The 19,004-nt window shown below is 44.3% G+C and overlaps 1 long non-coding RNA gene across 3 annotated transcripts in view; it reads left to right on the top strand.

Moving 5' to 3' along the window:
- Positions 1-5,781: 5,781 nt before the first annotated feature.
- Positions 5,782-19,004, top strand: part of LOC135229201 (uncharacterized) — a 55,829-nt gene continuing 42,606 nt past the window's right edge. For 2 of the 3 annotated variants that reach the window (XR_010319979.1, XR_010319978.1), the window contains exon 1: positions 5,837-5,964. This is a non-coding gene — a long non-coding RNA (uncharacterized LOC135229201). Of the gene's footprint in view, positions 5,965-19,004 lie in introns of all 3 variants that reach the window. The other variant, XR_010319980.1, reaches the window with a different exon arrangement.

Raw genomic sequence — 19,004 nt, 5'->3', positions numbered from 1 at the left:
ATATGAGTGAAGTGAAAGATTCCACATTCAAACAGAAGAATTAAGTGCCATTTACCTGGTTCCATCCATATTCCTATGCATTTGCCATGATAGTGACTAACATAAGAGCTGCTAACCAGAAATGAAATAGGAAAGATGATAATTCAGAGCAGATTTGCACTTGACTCACACCCAAGAGGTATTATAAATGAGAAATATCCCCACATTTTAAGTCAATGAAATTTGTGGATTGTCAATCAACTAGGATAGAGTTCAAGCCCAGTTCTAAGGATATAACCTAACCATTTCACCAATAACAGTAATCCCATTTGTCGTGATTATTTCTGGAGCATGATTTAAACCAGATGTTGTCTAATTAGGTCAATTGTTTATTTATTCTAGAAGGGGTTCACGCACCTGTAATTATTACACAAGTTTGAACTCAGGTTTTTTTTTTTTTTAACCCAGTTAACACAAATTTTAACTGATTTAGTGATAATGCAAAAAAAGTGCTGCTGCTGATGATAATGGTGATGATATACACCCGTCCCAACCCATATGTATTTTATATAATTAATACTGACAGAAGCTTGGGTGAAACTTTGACTTGCTCTACAAGCATGACTAGAAACCAGTGAGATATCACAGGTGTCTCCTATGAACAATAGGCATATTGGTTTTGACAGACCCTAAACCAAAGATGTCCCTATAATAGCTGACTTGAATATCATATTTTTAATACCATTAGGTGACCATTTATATATATATATATTTATTAACTTTTATTGAGCTTCAAGTGAACGTTTACAAGTCAGTCTGTCACATATAAGTTTACATACATCTTACTCCGTACTCCCACTTGCTCTCCCCCTAATGAGTCAGTCCTTCCAGTCTCTCCTTTCGTGACAATTTTGCCAGCTTCCCACTCTCTCTGTCCTCCCATCTCCCCTCCAGACATGAGATGCCAACACAATCTCAAGTGTCCACCTGATATAATTAGCTCACTCTTCATCAGCATCTCTCCCCCCCGCACTGTCCAGTCCCTTTCATGTCTGATGAGTTGTCTTCGGGGATGGTTCCTGTCCTGTGCCAACAGAAGGTCTGGGGACCATTGCCGCCAGGATTCCTCTAGTCTCAGTCAGACCATTAAGTATGGTCTTTTTATGAGAATTTGGGGTCTGCATCCCACTGATCTCCTGCTCCCTCAGGGGTTCTCTGTTGTGCTCCCTGTCAGGGAAGTCATCGATTGTGGCCAGGCACCAACTAGTTCTTCTGGTCTCAGGATGATGTAGGTCTCTAGTTCATGTGGCCCTTTCTGTCTCTTGGGCTCTTAGTTGTTGTGTGACCTTGGTGTTCTTCATTCTCCTTTGCTCCAGGTGGGTTGAGACCAATTGCTGCATCTTAGAGGGCCGCTTGTTAGCATTTAAGACCCCAGACGCCACATTTCAAAGTGGGATGCAGAATGTTTTCATAATAGAATTATTTTGCCAATTGACTTAGAAGTCCCCTTAAACCATGGTCCCCAAAACCCCGCCCTTGCTCCGCTGACCTTTGAAGCATTCATTTTATCCTGGAAACTTCTCTGCTTTTGGTCCAGTCCAATTGAGCTGACCTTCCATGTATTGAGTGTTGTCATTCCCTTCACCTAAAGCAGTTCTTACCTACTAATTAATCAGTAAAAAACCCTCTCCCTCCCTCCCTCCCTCCCCCCCGTGAAATATTTCATAGCTTGGAGGAATCTGGAGGGCATTACGTTGAGTGAAATTAGTCAGTTGCAAAAGGACAAATATTGTATGAGACCACTATTATAAGAACTCAAGAAATAGTTTAAACAGAGAAGAAAATATTCTTTGATGGTTATGAGGGTGGGGAGAAAGGGAGGGAGAAGGATATTCGCAAATTTAAATAGTAGACAAGAACTATTTTAGGTGAAGGGAAAGACAATATACAATAAAGGAGAGGTCAGCATAACTGGACTAAACCAAAAGCAGTTTCCTGAATAAACCAAATGCTCCAAAGGCCAGAGTAGCAGGGGCAGCAGTGGGGGGACCATGTTTTCAGGGGACATCTAGGTCAATTGGCATAATAAAATCTATTAAGAAAACATTCTGCATCCCACTTTGGTGAGTGGCATCTGCAGTCTTAAAAACACTATCAAGCGGCCATCTAAGATGCATCATTTGGTCTCAACCCACCTGGAGCAAAGGAGAACGAAGAACACCAAGGATACAAGGTAATTATGAGTCCAAAAGACAGAAATGGCCACGTAAATCCAAGACTACATCAGCCTGAGACCGGAAGAACTAGATGGTGCCCGTCTACAACCAAAGACTGCCCCGACAGGGAACGAAACAGAGCATCCCTGATGGAGCATGAGAGCAGTGAGATGCAGACCTCAAACTTCCGTAAAAAAATCAGACTTAATGATCTGACTGACACTAGAGGAACCCTGGAGGTCATGGTCCCCAGACCTTCTGTTGGCCCAAGACTGGAATCATTCCCAAAGCCAACTCTTCAGACAGGGATTGGACTGGATTATAGGATAGAAAAAATAGTGGTGAGGAGTGACCTTCTGGTCTCAAGTGGACACATGAGACTATGTGGGCAGCTCCCGTTTGGAGGGGAGATGAGAAGGCAAGAGGGGGACAGAAAGTGGCTGAATGGACACGGGGAATACAGGGTTGAGAGAAGGAGTGTGCTGTCTCATTGGTGGGAGAGGAACTAGGAGTACATAGCAAGCTGTATACAAGTTTTTGTATGAGAGACTGACTTGATTTGTAAAGTTTCACTTAAAGCACACACACAAAAGATGGAAAGAATACACAGAGTCACAGTACCAAAAGAAATGGTCGACTCTCAGTCGTTTCATGAGGTGGCATATGATCAAGAACTGGTAGTAGTGAAGCAAGAAGTCCAAGCTACACTGAAGGCACTGGCGAAAAACAAGGCTCCAGGAACTGACAGAATACCCACTGAGTTGGTTCAACAAACAGATGCAGCACTGCAGATGCTCACTCCACCATGCAAAGAAATTTGGAAGCTAGCTACCTGGCCAACAGACTGCAAGAGATGCACGTTTGTGTCCATTCCAAAGAAAAGCAATCCAACAGAATGTGGAAGTTATCAAATGTAAATCATAGTATTAGTAAATATGGTAAACAAACAAACAAAGAAACTCTATCTATTCTACAGTGAATATGACATTCTATCCCCAGGAGATCTAGTGAGTTTATGATGTTGTTGTTAGGTGCTGTTGGGTCAGTTCCAACTCATAGCGACCCTGTGTACAACAGAACGGAACAGTGCCCAGCCCTGGGCCTTTCTCATTGCTATGTCTGAGCCCACTGTTGCGGCCACCGTCTCAATCTGTCTCATTGAGGATCTTTGTCTTTTTCACTGACCCTCTACTTTACCAAGCATGATGTCTTTTTCCAGGGACTGATTCCTCCTGATAATATGTCCAGAGTACGTGAGACCAAGTCTTGCCACCCACCTTTCTAAGGAGCATTCTGGCTGTACTTCTTCCAAGACAGGTGTGTTCATTCTTCTAGCAGTCCATGGTATATTCATTATTCTTCACCAACAACATAATTCAAGTTTCAGTTCTTTTGTCTTCCTTATTCATTGCCCAGCTTTAGCTGCATATGAGGCGACTGAAAATATCATGGCTTGGTTCAGGCACACCTTAGTCCTCAAAGTGACATCTTCGATTTTTAACACTTTAAAGAGGTCTTTTGTAGCAGATTTGCCCAATAAAATATGTCGTTTGATTTCTTGACGGCTGCTTCCATGGGTGTTGATTGTGGATCCAAGTAAAATGAAATCCTTGATGACTTCAGTATTTTCTCTGTTTATTGTTCCAGTTGTGAGGATTTTTGTTTTCTTTATGTTGAAGTGTAATCCATACTGAAGGCTGAAGTCTTTGATCCTCATCAGTAAGTGCTTCAAGTCCTTTTCACTTTCAGTAAGCAAGGTTGTGTCATCTGCATGTCTAGGCTGTTAATGAGTCTTCCTCTAATCCTGATGCCCCTTCTTCTTCATATAATACAGCTTCTTGGACTGTATGGATTATACTTTTTTTAAAGACACTCAGTTTTTGGTAATTTACTGTGGCAGCCCTAGAAAATGAATACAGAGCCCTTCACCAAGAACAAGTCAAGTTAGCACCAAAAATGCTCCTGTAAGGGTAGCCGCGTAGCATGAGACATGGCAGTTTTAAAAAGTATGAAGTAAAACTCTCAGCTTTGACAGACAAAGAGCTCCTCTAAGACTAAGTTCATTGCTGTTGAGTCGATTCTATCTCATAGCGACCCTAAAGGACAGAGTAGAATTGACCCATAGGGCTTCCAAGGAGTGGCTGGTAGATTCGAACTGCTTGAATAAGTATTGTGAAAAAATACAACCCTGACACACAACTTTTCTGAGCTTAGTATTAAAACAAAACAAAACAAAACAAAGTCGCTATCGAGTGGATTCTCACTCACAGGAACCGTACAGGACAGAATAGAGCTTCCCCACAGGGTTTCCAAGGAGCGACTGGTAGATTCAAACTGCAGACCTTTTGGTAGCACCCAAATGCATAATCATCGCACCACCAGTGGCTTTCAAATCAGCTATAGGCTGATGATCTCCAAATTCTTAGAACCCAGAAAAGTACTCTACCTCAGAGTGGTATCCACAGCTGGGAACTGTTCTCCACACTTGGATGACCTCAGACATGCAAATCTAACATGTCCAGAAAAAATCTTTTGGTCATTTTCTCAAGTTTGTTCCTCCATGGTTTTCCACATGGTAGAGAATGGCTCTGGTGACCATGCGCTCATGGTAGCCTGAATTCTAGAAGTCACCTTTGATTCTCCATCCCCCTCATCCCATACGTCTGATCCACCAGCAATTCTTGGCAGCTCAAGCTCCAAAGTACACCTCAAGCCTGCCCACTGTTCCCACCTGCACTACCACCATCACTCCTCACCCTGACCACTGCAGAAGCATCCTGACCGGTCCTCTGTATTTGCTGTCTTCAAGTTCTCCTGGGCTACAGTTAATTCCTGGGACACATTCTTTCTCAAGACCATTGAACAATAGAAGGAGAAGGGCATTTAGTTGTATGCTACCTCCTCCGCTTGAGCTGCATACCCCTCAGAAATCACTTTTCACTGTCCACTCTATAATGTCTCTATTCCAATTTCCTGTCTTTGGCCGCACTGCTTTGATAGCGTGCATGCATGTGTGCTTCAGGGGTCATGTAGACAGCTGCTTGGAGGAATTTTTCTTAGTACAATCATGGTTGTGTGCCATCAAGAGATTCTGACTCATATCAACCCTGTACGACAACTTAGAACTGCCTCACAAGGTTTCCTAGGTTGCAGTCTTTATGGCACAGCCCTGGTGGCCCCGTGGTTAAGAGCTCGGCTGCTAACCAAAGGGTGGACAGTTCGAATCTACCAGTTGGTTCTTTGCAGAAAGACATGGCAGTCTGCTTCTGTAAAGACTTATAGTCTTAGAAACCCTGTGGGGCAGTTCTGCTCTGCCCTATAGGGTCACTATGAGTCAGAATTGATTCAACAGCAACTGGTTTGGATTTTGTTTGGTTAGAATCTTTATGGGAGCCCATCTCCAGATCTTTTCAACCCCTGAGCTGGTGGGTTCCAACGGCCCACCTTTCAGTTAGCCAAGCACTTAACCGTTGCACCTCCAATACTTAACTCTGCACGCGAGAGGGCCCTCTCCTGACGTCTCCCGTCTCCTCACCCCGCACACTTTGGCGTTGTCCTTGCTTCTAGACCCCGCCCTCCTCTCTGGAGGCCCAACCCCCCCACGCCCGCCCCACACCCAGGCCGCTGGGGGGGGCCGGCAGCCATGTTCCTCGCCGTCCAGCCAGTTACTCCCGGAAGCGCTGGGACGGGTGGTGAGGGGTCCGGGCCGGATGGCGCGCCTTAGAGAGGATGCTGTTCGTGCTGCTTTCCGTGCCGTGTTTTCTGAAAGGTATGAAACTCCGGCAGCTGGACGGAGGGGCCCGCTCCCAGACTGAACAAGCCTGGCCCCTCGAAGGTGTGGAGGGAAGGCGCCAGGAGGGCGGGTCCCAGTCCCAGCATCCCGTGGCCTCCAGAGGTTGGAGAGTCCGGACGTTGGTTTAGCAGCTTGCATCGCCCCCTCCAGCGTACCCCGTCCCAAGTGATCCCCAGGAGCGGACGCGGCGTGGGGCCGGGTGGACGCAGCCACTCTAGGGGCTGCGAGAGGGAGCCTCTGGCCCGGGAGACGCAGCTGGTCTGCGAAATTTGCATCCCCATGGATTTGCGGGGGGGGGGGTTCCAGCCGCGGGATCCAGCTGCGGAGTGCCCTCGGGCCTGGGGGCTTGAAGGGCTTGGGGAGAAAGTCCGTGTCCAGGGCTGCACCAAGGTCCCTACTCTGCCCGGGGCAGGTTTGCGGGCCAAGCTGGGGGATGGGCGCCTGCCCCCCCCGCCCCCCACCTGCTCCCTGTGCCAGGGGGGAAACCAAGGCCCAGAGTTCGCCCGGGCGGGTGAGACTCCAGACTGAGGGCGGGGCACTCGCCCCCATTCCTCCTCCCACCCCCACCAGACTCCGTAGGGTGCCAGGGACGGGGAGAGAGGGATCCCCCGCCCAAGGCCATGCTGCCCCTTACTGTTTTGGGCGCTGTGCCTGGGAGGCTGAGGCACCCCGCGCCCTCGCCCGCGCCCAGCTGGTCTACTCTCGGGGCTGGGGCGTCGGCGCGGCCCCACCGGGAAAGGAAGGGGTCCTGGGAATCTGTGGAGCAGCGCGGGGATCCTACTCCTTGTGGATGCAGCGATTCAGTGTGTGTTAACAGTGTGGATGCCGGGTCCCGCTCCCCCTCTGGGTGGCGGGGTGGGGGTAGCAGGAAGGGGTCCTGAGCAACCAGGTCATTTGTTAACTTAAACATTTGTGCAGCGCTGTGTACCGGTCGCTGTGGACGCGGTCTCTGGTGCTGAGGGGATTTGAGGGTTCCTCACACTGGCGGGATTTGGAGCCTCTACCCTAGTGGCAGTGGGTTCGTGGGTTACCCTGGTGGTGTAGTGGTTAAGTGCTAAGGCTGCTAGCCAAAAGGTTGGCAGTTTGAATCCACCAGGCGCTCCTTGGAAACTCTGTGGGGCAGTTCTACTCTGTCCTATAGGGTCGCTATGAGTCAGAATTGACTCGAGGGCAACGGGTGTGTTTTTTTTTTTTTTAGGTTGGAGGAGATTAGGTGTCTCTCGGGCTGACACTTGAAGGTCTGGAGCTGGCCTTTTATGAGGGTTTATAAGGGTTTTAAGCGCTCCGGCCATGGGCGCCAACCCGATCTTCCAGCCCCTGCGGACGGGCGACCTCCCCCGCCCCGGGGGGATTGGCTGCTCTGGGACCCTGAGCCCAGAGGGCGGTGAGAAGCTGACAAACGTGAGTGATGTCGTGCAGGCTCCAGTCGGCGGGGCAGCCCTGCTCACATGATCTCAATATGGGCAGTGGGCTTCGTGCCTGGGGTGTGGTTTCCGATTGTTCACTCGTGTCCCCCCACCCCGTGCAGGGCGACAACTCTCCTCTGGGCGGGGACCTAGTAGAGGCCTGCAGGGCATCAGGGTATGGAGGGGCAGAGCTTGGGCGGGGAGGGCGCGGCCCTGCAGGTTCCTCTACGTGACCACGGCAGGGGGGTGCGGGTCGTGAAGGCTGGGCCTGGTAGAGGACCCACTAGGTCGCGCAGAAGGAGTGGGTTAGGATAGTAACAGCATTAATGGGAGTATTGAGAGAGCGCCCTGGGGCGTTGGGTCCCTTGGGAAGAAAAGCTTCTGCTATCGCCACTGGAGCAGTACCCAGGTCAGTCCCGGCTTAGGTCCAGGAGGTTCCCATGCTCAGAGGGTCTGGTGGGCAGAACGGAACCGGCGGTGCGCGCGCCCTCTCGCGGCCTTGCACCGAATCGCTGAAGTTCAGTGTCAGGCGATTCTAAGCCATGGTTTTGGAACTGAATAGTGAAGCAGAGCAAATGATGCAGTGCCTTGATGGGACCGGTGGAGACAACAAGAAGCAAAGCACAGCTGAAACTTCAAAATTCCACTGAGTGTTAGTAGGATTTGGAGGAAGAAAATAGACGGAGAGTCGAGAGGCCCAGAGATGCAGAAGGGTTAGAGGATTAGGGTTAGGGGTTAGGGTTTGGTGTTAGGGGTTCAGGTTGGGGGGTTAGAGGTTTGGGAGTTAGGTTTAGGGGTATAGGTTTTAGGTGGTTGGGGGTTGGGGTTACTAGGCTAGGGCACAAGAGGTTTAGGGTTATGGTTAGGGTTAGGGTGAGGCTGAGGTTGATTTCCCAGTCTTGTGTACTGTCTCTTCCTTCACCAGAGTTACCACATATCTGTCGTTTGGTTGGAAACCCTGATGGCGTAGTGGTTAAGAGCCACCGGTGCTAACCAAAGGCCTGCAGTTCAAATCCACCAGGCGCTCCTTGGAAACTCTATAGGGCAGTTCTAATCTGTCCTGTATGGTCGCTATGAGCTGGAATCGACTCGACGGCAGTGGGTTTGGTTTTTTTGGTTATTGTTTAGTTAGCTTTTCTCTACCCGCTCTTCGTCTCCCTGGTGAACATCAAGGATTGTTCCTGTGCGTAAATGTTTTCATGAGTTTTTATGATAGTGGTCTCTTACTGTATATGTCGTTTTGTGACTGACTTAGTATGATGCGCTCCAGATTCATCCATGGCGTGAGATGTTTCGGAGATTCATCATTGGTCTTTATTGTCGTGTAGTGTTCCACTGTGTGTATGTACCATAGTTTGTTTATCCGTTCCTCTGTGGATGAGCACTTAGGTTGTTTCCATCTTTTTGCTACTGTGAATAATGTTGCAGTGAACACGGGTGTGCATATGTCTATTCCTGTGACTGCTCATGGAAACCCTGGTGGCTAGTGGTTAAGTGCTACTGCTGCTAACAAAAAGGGTTAGGGTTTGGGGTTAGGGATGTTAGGGTTAGGGTTGTTAGAGTTAGGGTCGTTAGGGTTTGGGGTTAGGGGTTGGGGTTTGGGGGTTAGAGTTTAGGGCTGGGTTTTTTGGTTAGGGTTTTTGGGATGGGGTAGGTGTTAGGTTTAGGGTTTGAGGTTAGAGTTCGGAGTTACAGGTTAGGTGTTAGGGGTTGCAGTTTGGGGTTTAGGGTTTTGGGGGTTTAGGGTTTTGGGGTTTAGTCATTAGGGTTTGGGTTAGGTTTTAGGGGTTTAGGTTTAGGCTTGGGGTTGGGTTTGTTTGGGATTTGTGGTTTGGGGTTAGAGGGTTGGGGTTAGAGGGTGGGTGTTAGAGGGTTGGGGTTTAGAGTTTGGGGGTTAGAGATTGAGGGAGTCAGGGTGAGGGGTTAGAGGGTGAGGGGGTTAGAGGTTGAGAAGATTATAGAGTGAGGGAGTGAGAAGGTGAGGATGTGAGGGGGTGAAGGTTAGGGTTTAGGGTTAGAGGGTTTAGGCTTAGGGTTCAGAGGCTTAGGGTTGGGGGTTAGGGTTTCGGGGTTCAGAGGTTGGGGTTGGTGTTGTGGTTAGGGTTAGAGGTATAGTTTAGAGGTTTAGGGTTACGGGTTAGGGCTAGGGTTTAGGGGTTCAGGTTTAGGGGTTTGGGATGGGTTTGGGGTAAGGTTTTGGGGTTTAGGGTTAGAGGGTTAGGTTTAGGGCTTAGGGCTTAGAGTTTAGGGTTTTAGGACTTAGGGTTTAGGGTTTAAGGCTTAGAGTGAGGGTTAGGGCTGGGGGCTGGGGTTAGGGTTTAGGTTTTAGGGTTTAGAGTTAGGGTATTAGGGTTAGAGGGTTAGATGACTTAGGCTTTAAGTTAGGGTTTAGGGGTTAGTGGTTGGGGTTAAGGGTGTTAGTGTTTAGGGTTTTGGCATTTAGGATGTTAGGGTTAAATGTGTTAGGGCTAAGGGTGTTAGGGTTTTAAGTGTTATGGTTTAGGGTTTAGGGTTGTGTTAGGGTTAGGCTTAGGCTCATTCTTAGGTTTAGGGCTAGGGATTTGAGGTTTAGTGTTTGGGGTTGGGTTTGAGGGTTGGAGGTTGAGTTAGAGGGTTAGGGTTTCAGGTTAGCCTTAGAGGGTTAGGGTTTGAGGGTTAGGGCTAGAGTAGTTAGGGTTAGGGTCGTTAAGGTTAGGGTGGTTAGGGTTTAGGGTTAGGTGTTAGGGTTTAGGGCTTACGGTTAGGTTTTGGGTTTGGGCTTTGGGGCTTGAGGTTTGGGTTTAGGGTTTGGGGCTTCGAGTATAGGGTTTAGTGTGTATGGTTTTTGTGTGTAGTGTTTTGGGGTGTAGGTGTTTAGATTGTAGGGTTTAGGGTATATGGTTACAGTTTGGGTTAGGGTTAGAGTTTAGGGCCTTGGTGGTTAGGACCTAAGGGCTTAGGGTCTTAGGGGCTTTGGGGCTCAGGGCTTAGGGGCTAGAGTTAGAGGGCTAAGGCCATAGGGCCAGAGGGCCAGAGGGCCAGGGTTATGGTTTGATTCCTGGATGGCAATTTTTTTCCTTCAATATTTTGTATAAGTCATCCCATTGCCTTCTTGCCAGCATGATTTCTGCTGAGTAGTCCAAGTTTATTATTATTTACTTTCCTTTGTTGGTGACTTCTTTTATCCCTAGCCTCTCTTAAAATTCTCTTTATATTTGATTTTGGCAAGTTTGATTATTATATGTCTTGGTCACTTTCTTTTGAGATCTACCGTATGTGGAATTCGATGAGCATCTTTCATGATATCAGGGAAGTTTTTTGCCAACAAATCTTCAACAGTTCCCTCTGTATTTTCTGTTAGCCCTCCCTGTTCTGGTACTCCAATCACTCATACTTATTTCTCTTGATAAAGTCCCACATGATTCTTTGGATTTCTTCATTTTTTAAATTCTTTTATCTGGTTTCTTTTCAAATATATTGGTCCCAAGTGTTTTATCTTCAATCTCAGTAATTCTGCCTTCCAGTTCTTCAATTGTGCTCTTCTTACTTTCAGTTGAGTTTTCTAACTCTGTAATTTTATTGTTTATCTTCTGAATTTCTGATTGCAGTCTCTCTATGGTTTCTTGCTGCCTATTAAATTTTTATTATGTTCTTGAGTAACCTTTTTAATTTCTTCAGCTGCTTTATCTGTGTGTTCCATGGCTTGTTCTGCATTTTGCCTCATTTCCTTCCTGATGTCTTTGAGAGTTCTGTATATTAATCTTTTGTATTCTGCATCTGGTAATTCCAGGATTGCACCTTCATCCAGAAGATTCCTTGAGTCTTTGTTCTGAGAGCTTGTTGAAGCAATCATGGGTCAGCTTCTTTTTTTTTTATTTTAATAATTTTTGTTGTGTTTTACGTGAGAGTTTACAAATCAAGCCAGTCTCTCACATGAAAACTTATACACAACTTCTTACATATTCCCAATTACTTTCCCCCCAATGGGAGAGCCCACTCCCTCCTTCCACTCTTTCTTTTCGTGACCATTTTGCCAGTTTCTAAGCCCCTCTACCCACCCATCTCGCTTCCAGGCAGGAGATGCCAAGATTGTCTCAAGTGTCCACCCAAACCAAGTAGCTCACGCCTCACCAGCATCCCTCTCCAACCCATTGTCTAGTCCAATCCATGTCTGATGAACTGGCTTTGGGGATGGTTCCCATAGTGGGTAAACGGAAGGTGTGGGGGCCATGATCACTAGAGTCCTTCCAGTCTCAGTCAGACCATTAAGTCTGGTCTTTTTATGAGAATTTGGGGTCTGCATCCCACTGTTCTCCTGCTCCCTCAAGGGATCTCTGTTATGTTCCCTGTCAGGGCAGTCATTGGTTGTGGCCCAGCACTATCTAGCTCTTCTGGTCTCAGGATGATGTAGTCTGTAGTTCATGTAGTCCTTTCTGTCTCTTGGGCTCGTTATTATCTTATGTTCTTGGTGTTCTGCATTCTCCCTTGATCCGGGTGGGTTGAGAATCATCGATGCATCTGAGATGGCCGCTTGTTAGCATTTAAGACCCCAGACGCCACATTTCAAAGTGGGATGCAGAATGTTTTCTTAATAGATTTTATTATGCCAGTTGACTTAGATGTCCCCTGAAAACATGGTTCCCAAACATCTGCCCCTGCTTTGCTGACCTTTGAAGCGTTCAGTTCATTCAGGAAACTGCTTTGGTTTAGTCCAGTTGTGCTGACCTCCACTGTGTTGAGTGTTGTCCTTCCATTCACCCATAGTAGCTCTTGTCTATCTCTTGTTGTCCTTCCATTCACCCATAGTAGCTCTTGTCTATCTCTTTAGTAAATACCCCTCTCCTACCCTCCCTCACGCCCCCCCTCATAACAACAAAGGAATATGTTCTTCTCAGTTTAAACTATTTCTCAAGATCTTATAATAGTGGTCTTATACACTATTTGACCTTTTGCAACTAATTTCACTCAGCATAATGCCTTCCAGGTTTCTCCATGTTATGAAGTATTTCACAGATTCGTCACTGTTCTTTATCGAAGTGTAGTATTCCATTGTGTGAATATACTATAATTTATCCATTCATCCATTGATGGGCACCTTGGTTGCTTCCATCTTTTTGCTATTGTAAACAGTGCTGCAATAAACATAGATGTGCATATATCTATTTGTGTAAAGGCTCTTATTTCTCTAGGATATATTCTGAGGAGTGGGATTGCTGGGTTGTATGGTAGTTCTATTTCTAGCTTTTTAAGGAAGCGCCAAATTGATTTCCAAAGTGGTTGTATACCATTTTACATTCCCACCAGCAGTGTATAAGTGTTCCAGTCTCTCCACAGCCTCTCCAACATTTATTATTTTGTGTGTTTTGGATTAATGCCAGCCTCGTTGGAGTGAGATGGAATCTCATTGTAGTTTTGATTTGCGTTTCTCTAATGGCTAATGATCGAGAGCATTTCCTCATATATCTGTTAGCCGCCTGAATGTCTTCTTTAGTGAAGTGCCTGTTCATATCCTTTGCCCATTTTTTAATTGGGTTGTTTGTCTTTTTGTGGTTGAGTTTTAGCAGAGTCGTGTAGATTTTAGAGATCAGGTGCCAGGGGGAGATGTCTTAGCTGAAAACTTATTCCCAGTCTGTAGGTGGTCTTTATACTCTTTTGGTGAAGTCTTTAGATGAGCATAGGTGTTTGATTTTTAGGAGCTCCCAGTTATCTGGTTTCTCTTCGTCATTTTTAGTAATGTTTTGTATTCTGTTTATGCCATGTATTAGGTCTCCTAATGTTGTCCCTATTTTTTCTTCCATGATCTTTATCGTTTTAGATTTTATGTTTAGGTCTTTGATCCATCTGGAGTTAGTTTTTGTGCATGGTGTGTGGTATGGGTCCTGGTATGGGTCCTGTTCCATTTTTTGCAGATGGATATACAGTTACGCCAGCACCTTTTGTTAAAAAGACTGTCTTTTCCCCAATTAACTGACACTGGGCCTTTGTCAAATATCAGCTGCTCATATGTGGATGGATTTATATCTGGATTCTCAATATTGTTCCATTGGTCTACGTGTCTGTTGTTGTACCAGTATCAGGCTGTTTTGACTACTGTGGCGGTATAATTGGTTCTAATATCAGGCAGAGTGAGTCCTCCCACTTTGTTCTTTTTTAGTAATGCTTTACTTATCCGCGACTTCTTTCCCTTCCATATGAAGTTGGTGATTTGTTTCTCCATCTGTTTAAAAAATGTCATTGGAATTTGGATCGGAAGTGCATTGTATCTATAGATGGCTTTTGATAGAATGGACAATTTTACAATGTTGTCTTCCTATCCACGAGCAAGATATGTTTTTCCAATTACGTAGGTCCCTTTTGGTTTTTTTGCAGTAGTACCTTGTAGTTTTCTTGGTATAGCTCTTTTACATTTTTGGTAAGGTTTATTCCTAAGTATTTTATCTTCTTGGGGGCTGCTGTGAATGGTATTCATTTGATGATTTCCTCTTCAATGTTCTCTTTGTTGATATAGAGGAATCCAACTGATTTTGTGTGTTTGTATTGTAATCTGAAACTTTGCTGAACCCTTCTATTAGTTTTCTTGAGGATTCCTCAGGGTTTTCTGTGTATAAGATAATGTCTTTGGAAATAGAGATAATTTTATTTCTTCCTTACCAATCTGGATGCCCTTTATTTCTTTGTCTAGCCCAGTTGCTCTGGCTAGGACCTCTAGCACAATGCTGAATAAGAGCAGTGATAAAGGGGATCCTTGTCTGTTTCCCGTTCTCAAGGGAAATGCTTTCAGGCTCTCTCCATTTAGGATGATGCTGGGTATTGGCTTTGTATCAATACCCTTTATTATGTTGAGGAATTTTCCTTCTATTCCTATTTTGCTGAGAGTTTTTATCATGAGTGGGTGTTGGACTTTGTCCAATGCCTTTTCTGCATCAATTGATAAAATTACGTGGTTCTTGTCTTTTTTTTATGTGGTGGATTACATCAATTGTTTTTCTAATATTGAACCAACCTTGCATACCTGGTATAAATCCTACTTGGTTATGGTGGATTATTTTTTTGATATGTTGTTGAATTCTACTGGCTCGAATTTTGTTGAGGATTTTTGCATCTATGTTCATGAGGGATATAGGTCTGTAATTTTCTTTTTTTGTGTTGTCTTTAGCTGGTTTTGGTATCAGGGTTATGCTGGCTTCATAGAAGGAGTTAGGTAGTATTCTGTCCTTTTCTATGCTTTGAAATACCTTCAGTAGTAGTGGTAAGTCTTCCCTGAAAGTTTGGTAGAACTTTGCAGTGAAGCCGTCAGGTCCAGAGCTTTTTTTTGTTGGGAGTGTTTTGATTACCTTTTCAATCTCTTTTTTTGTTATCGGTCTATTTAGTTGTTCTACTTCAGTGTGTGTTAGTTTAGGTAGGCAGTGTGTTTCTAGGAATTCATCCATTTTTTCTAGGTTTTCAAATTTGCTAGAGTACAATTTTTTGTAGTAATTTGATATGATTGTTTTAATTTCAGTTGGATCTGTTGTGATATGGCCCGTCCCATTTCTTATTCGGGTTATTGGTTTCTTTTCCTGTATTTCTTTAGTCAGTCTGGCCAGTGGTTTATCAAATTTGTTAATTTTTTCCAAGAAGCAGTTTTTGGCCTTGTTAACTCTTTCAATTGTTTTTCTATTCTCTAATTCATTTAATTTTGCTGTAGTTTTTATTTTTTGCTTTCTTCTGGTGCCTGACAGTTTCTTTTGTTGCTCTCTTTGTGTTTGTTCAAGTTGTAGGGACGGTTCTTTCATTTTGGCTCTTCTTTAATATGTGTGCCTTTATTGATATAAATTGACCTCTGAGCACTGCTTTCACCATGTCCCAAAGGTTTTCATAGGAAGTGTTTTCAGTCTTGTTGAATTCTGTGAATTTCTTTATTCCCTCCTTAAGGTCTTCCATAACCCAGTCTTTTTTGAGCAGGGTATTGTGCAGTTCCAAGCATTTGATTTCTTTTCCCTGGTTTTTCTGTTATTGATTTTTACTTTTATGGTCTTTCATTCAGAGAAGATGTTTTGTAATATTTCAATGTTTTGGGTTCTGCAAAGGCTTGTTTTATGACCTAATATGTGATCTATCCTAGAGAATGTTTCATGTGCACTAGAAAAGAAATTATAGTTTGCAGCTGTTGGGTGGAGTGTTGTGTATAAGTCTATGAAGTGAAGTTGTTTAATTGTAGCAATTAGATCTTCCGTGTCTCTATTGAGCTTCTAACTGCATTTCCTACCCTTCACCGAGAGTGTTGTGTTGAAGTCTCCTACTATAATTGTGGAGGTGTCTATCTCACTTTTTAATTCTGTTAACGTTTGTTTTATTAATGTTGTGGCCCTGTCATTGGGTGCATAAATATTTAATATGGTTGTATCTTCCTGGTAAATTGTCCCTTTAATCATTATGTAGTGTCCTTCTTTATCCTTTGTGGTGGATTTAACTTTAAAGTCTATTTTGTAGGAAATTAATATTGCCTCTCCTGCTCTTTCTTGATTGTTGTTTGCTTGATATATTTTTATCCATCCTTTCAGTTGTAGTTTATTTGTGTCTCTAAGTCTAAGGTGTGTCTCTTTTATGCAGCATACAGACTGATCGTGTTTTTTTATCCAGTCTGCAACTTTCTGTCTCTTTATTGGTGAATTTAGTCCATTTACATTAAGTGTAATTTTAGATAAGTATGAGTTTTTTTTTTTTATGAGTTTAGTGCTGTCATTTTGATGCCTGTTTTTGACAATTTCATTTTTCCATTTACTTTTTTGCGCTGAGTTTTTCTTTGTAGAATGTGTGTTCCTCCTTTTTATAGTAGTTGAATTTATTTTGCTGAGTCGTTATGTTTATCTTGGTTTTTATTTTGAAGTATGGAATTGTTAGACCTCATTGTGGTTACCTTAATATTTACCCCAGTTTGACTAAGTAAAAACCTAACTTGTTTCACCCTATATCACCTTGGTTTCCTCTACATATGTAAGATCTATGTCTCCTGTATTTAGTCCCTCTTTTTTGTCTGTTGTAATCTTTTACATAATGACATCAATGATTCCCTGTTTTGAGTAATTTTTTTTTAATTAATCTTATTTTGTTTTTGTGATTTCCCTATCTGAGTTGATATCAGGATGTTTTGTTCTGTGACCTTGTGTTGGTATCTGATATTATTGATTTTCTGACCAAAGAATTTCCTTTAGTAATTCTTGCAGTTTTGGTTCGTTTTTTGCAAATTCTCTAAGCTTGTGTTTATCTGTAAATATCTTAATTTCACCTTCATGTTTTAGAGTTTTGCCGGATGTATGATTCTTGGCTGAGAGTTTTTCCTCTTTGAGTGCTCTATATACGTCATCCCATTGCCTTCTTGGCTGCATGGTTTCTGCCGAGTAGTGCAAACTTATTGATTCTCCTTTGTAGGTAACTTTTCGTTTATGCCTGGGTGCTTTTAAAATTTTCTCTTTATCTTTGGTTTTGGCAGGTTTGAGGATATGTCTTGGTGATTTTCTTTTGGGATCTATCTTGTATGAGGTTCGATGAACATCTTGGGTAGATACCTTTTCATCTTTCACGATGCCAGGGAATTTTTCTGCCATCAGATCTTCCACTATTCTCTGTGTATTTTCGGTTATCCCTCCCTCTTCCGGAACTCCAATCACACGCAAGTTATTCTTGATAGAGTCCCCCATGATTCTTAGGGTTTCTTCATAGTTTTAAATTCTATTTGATTTTTCTTCAACTATATTTGTGTCAATTGCCTTATCCTCCAGCTCCCCCACTCTGCATTCCAGTTCCTCGAGTCTGCTCCTCTGACTTCCTATTGAGTTGTCTGATTCTGTGACTTTATTGTTAATATTTTGGATTTCTGAATGCTATCTCTCTATGGATTCTTACAGCTTATTAATTTTTTTCACTATGTTCTTGAATAATCTTTTGGATTTCTTCAACTGCTTTATCCGTGTATACCTTGGCTTTTTCTGTAGATTGCCTTATTTCATTTGTGAGGTCATTCCTGATGTCTTGAGGCATTCTGTATACAATTTTTTTATATTCTACATTTGGCAATTCTAGGAATGTATCTACATCCGGGAATGATTTTGATTCTTTGATTTGGGGGTTTGTAGAAGCAATCATGGTCTGCTTCTTCATGTGATTTGATGTTGACTGCTGTCTCTGAGCCATCTATAAGCTATTGTAATATTTTCTTTTATATTTGCTCACTGAGTCTTATCTTCTTGTTTTGTTTTGTTACAATACACCCAGATGGGCTACTAGATTGTGGTATCGTGATTGCTGTAGCTTTTGAATCACTTACGTCCTGTTACCAGCTTGCCTGAGCTGTTCCCAGGTATGTAAGTGTATGAGTCCATTCACTATTCTTGAATAGAATCAGCTCAGGTGTCCTGATAGCTGGTCACCTAGTGTGTGGTGTAGGCTCTCACCTATTATCTTAGAGGAGTAGTGGTGATGGTTGTATGCACCAGTTTCTATTAGTGGCAGGGGGTCACATTTCGAGGAGGGCAGGATGCTGACAGCCTTCCTTCAAGTGTCAGTGAGGTAGGTGTGGCTCTATTCTCTAGAGTGCTCTGGTGGGTGAGCTCTGCAGCTGTATCTTAGGCACCCAATGCTAGGGTAGACATCACTATTCTCAGATCCCTCTAGCAGGTGGCTAGGTGGTGTGGGTGGAGTCTCAGCCCTCTTTTCACTGGTGTGGACCAGTGAGGTCTCTGTTTAATAGGTAGAGAGGTATCTGACCTCCAAAACTTGCCTTTCCACTGCTGAGCTAAAACAATTATGGTCAGATGTCTATCAGAATTGCCTTTGCATTATAATAGCCACCTAGTTACCTGTAGGGTGAAAGCCAAAGACTATGGGTCTCTTAATGCCTGGATGGAGCTGATTCTGTATTGTTAATTGCAGTTTAGGGAAGTCAGGGAAGGATTTTTTCTTTGATTGCTAAATGGTGCTTTTCTCAGGCCAGGAGAACGGGTTAGAAAAGAAAGAAGAAAAAAAATCGAGCAGTGCACTTCACTCTCTGGCACAGGGAATTCCAGTCTTAATGAAGCTGGCTGGGGCAATGAGGGGTGGAATCAGATATATAGAAGAGAGTAGCCTGGCAAAATATACAAAGTTACTTATGTTGTTTGGTGAGGACTGTTTTTTCTGAGATTCCAGAGCATTGTGTAGCTTGCGTGTGCTGGCTGTATCCCTGCTGAGACTGTCCCAGAGGGTTAGGGTTGCGTCCATGCTCACACCATCTCAGGAAGCTGCAATCAGCTCCCCCACACTTAGTCCAACGCCCAGCACCAAGGTTTCCTTTCTGGGGTGCTGCACTCCAGGCTCCAAAACCAGTCGCTGCTTCCCCGTGGTTTTTCATTTCCCTGCCAGCCACGTCTGTGTGGAGCCTGCGTGTGCTGCCTGGGTCCCCTCCGAGGTTGGTCCTGAGGGTTAGGCCTACATCCGTGCTTCCCTGTCTCAGTAAGCCACAATCAGCCCCACCACTCTGGCACCAGGAAACTGCGAGGGCTCAAGGCTGTGGCGTGGGACACTGGCTCCGGAAGCGGTCGCTGCTGCAGTGTGGCTTTTCACTCCCCTGTCACTCAGGTCAACTCCTTAGTTCTGTGTTTGATGGTCAGGGTT

The sequence above is a fragment of the Loxodonta africana genome, unplaced genomic scaffold (assembly GCF_030014295.1).
Source record: "Loxodonta africana isolate mLoxAfr1 unplaced genomic scaffold, mLoxAfr1.hap2 scaffold_142, whole genome shotgun sequence".
NCBI classification, from domain to species: domain Eukaryota; kingdom Metazoa; phylum Chordata; class Mammalia; order Proboscidea; family Elephantidae; genus Loxodonta; species Loxodonta africana.
The sequence above is the reverse complement of the archived record's forward strand: the minus strand, read 5'-3'. Positions and strand labels throughout refer to the sequence as shown.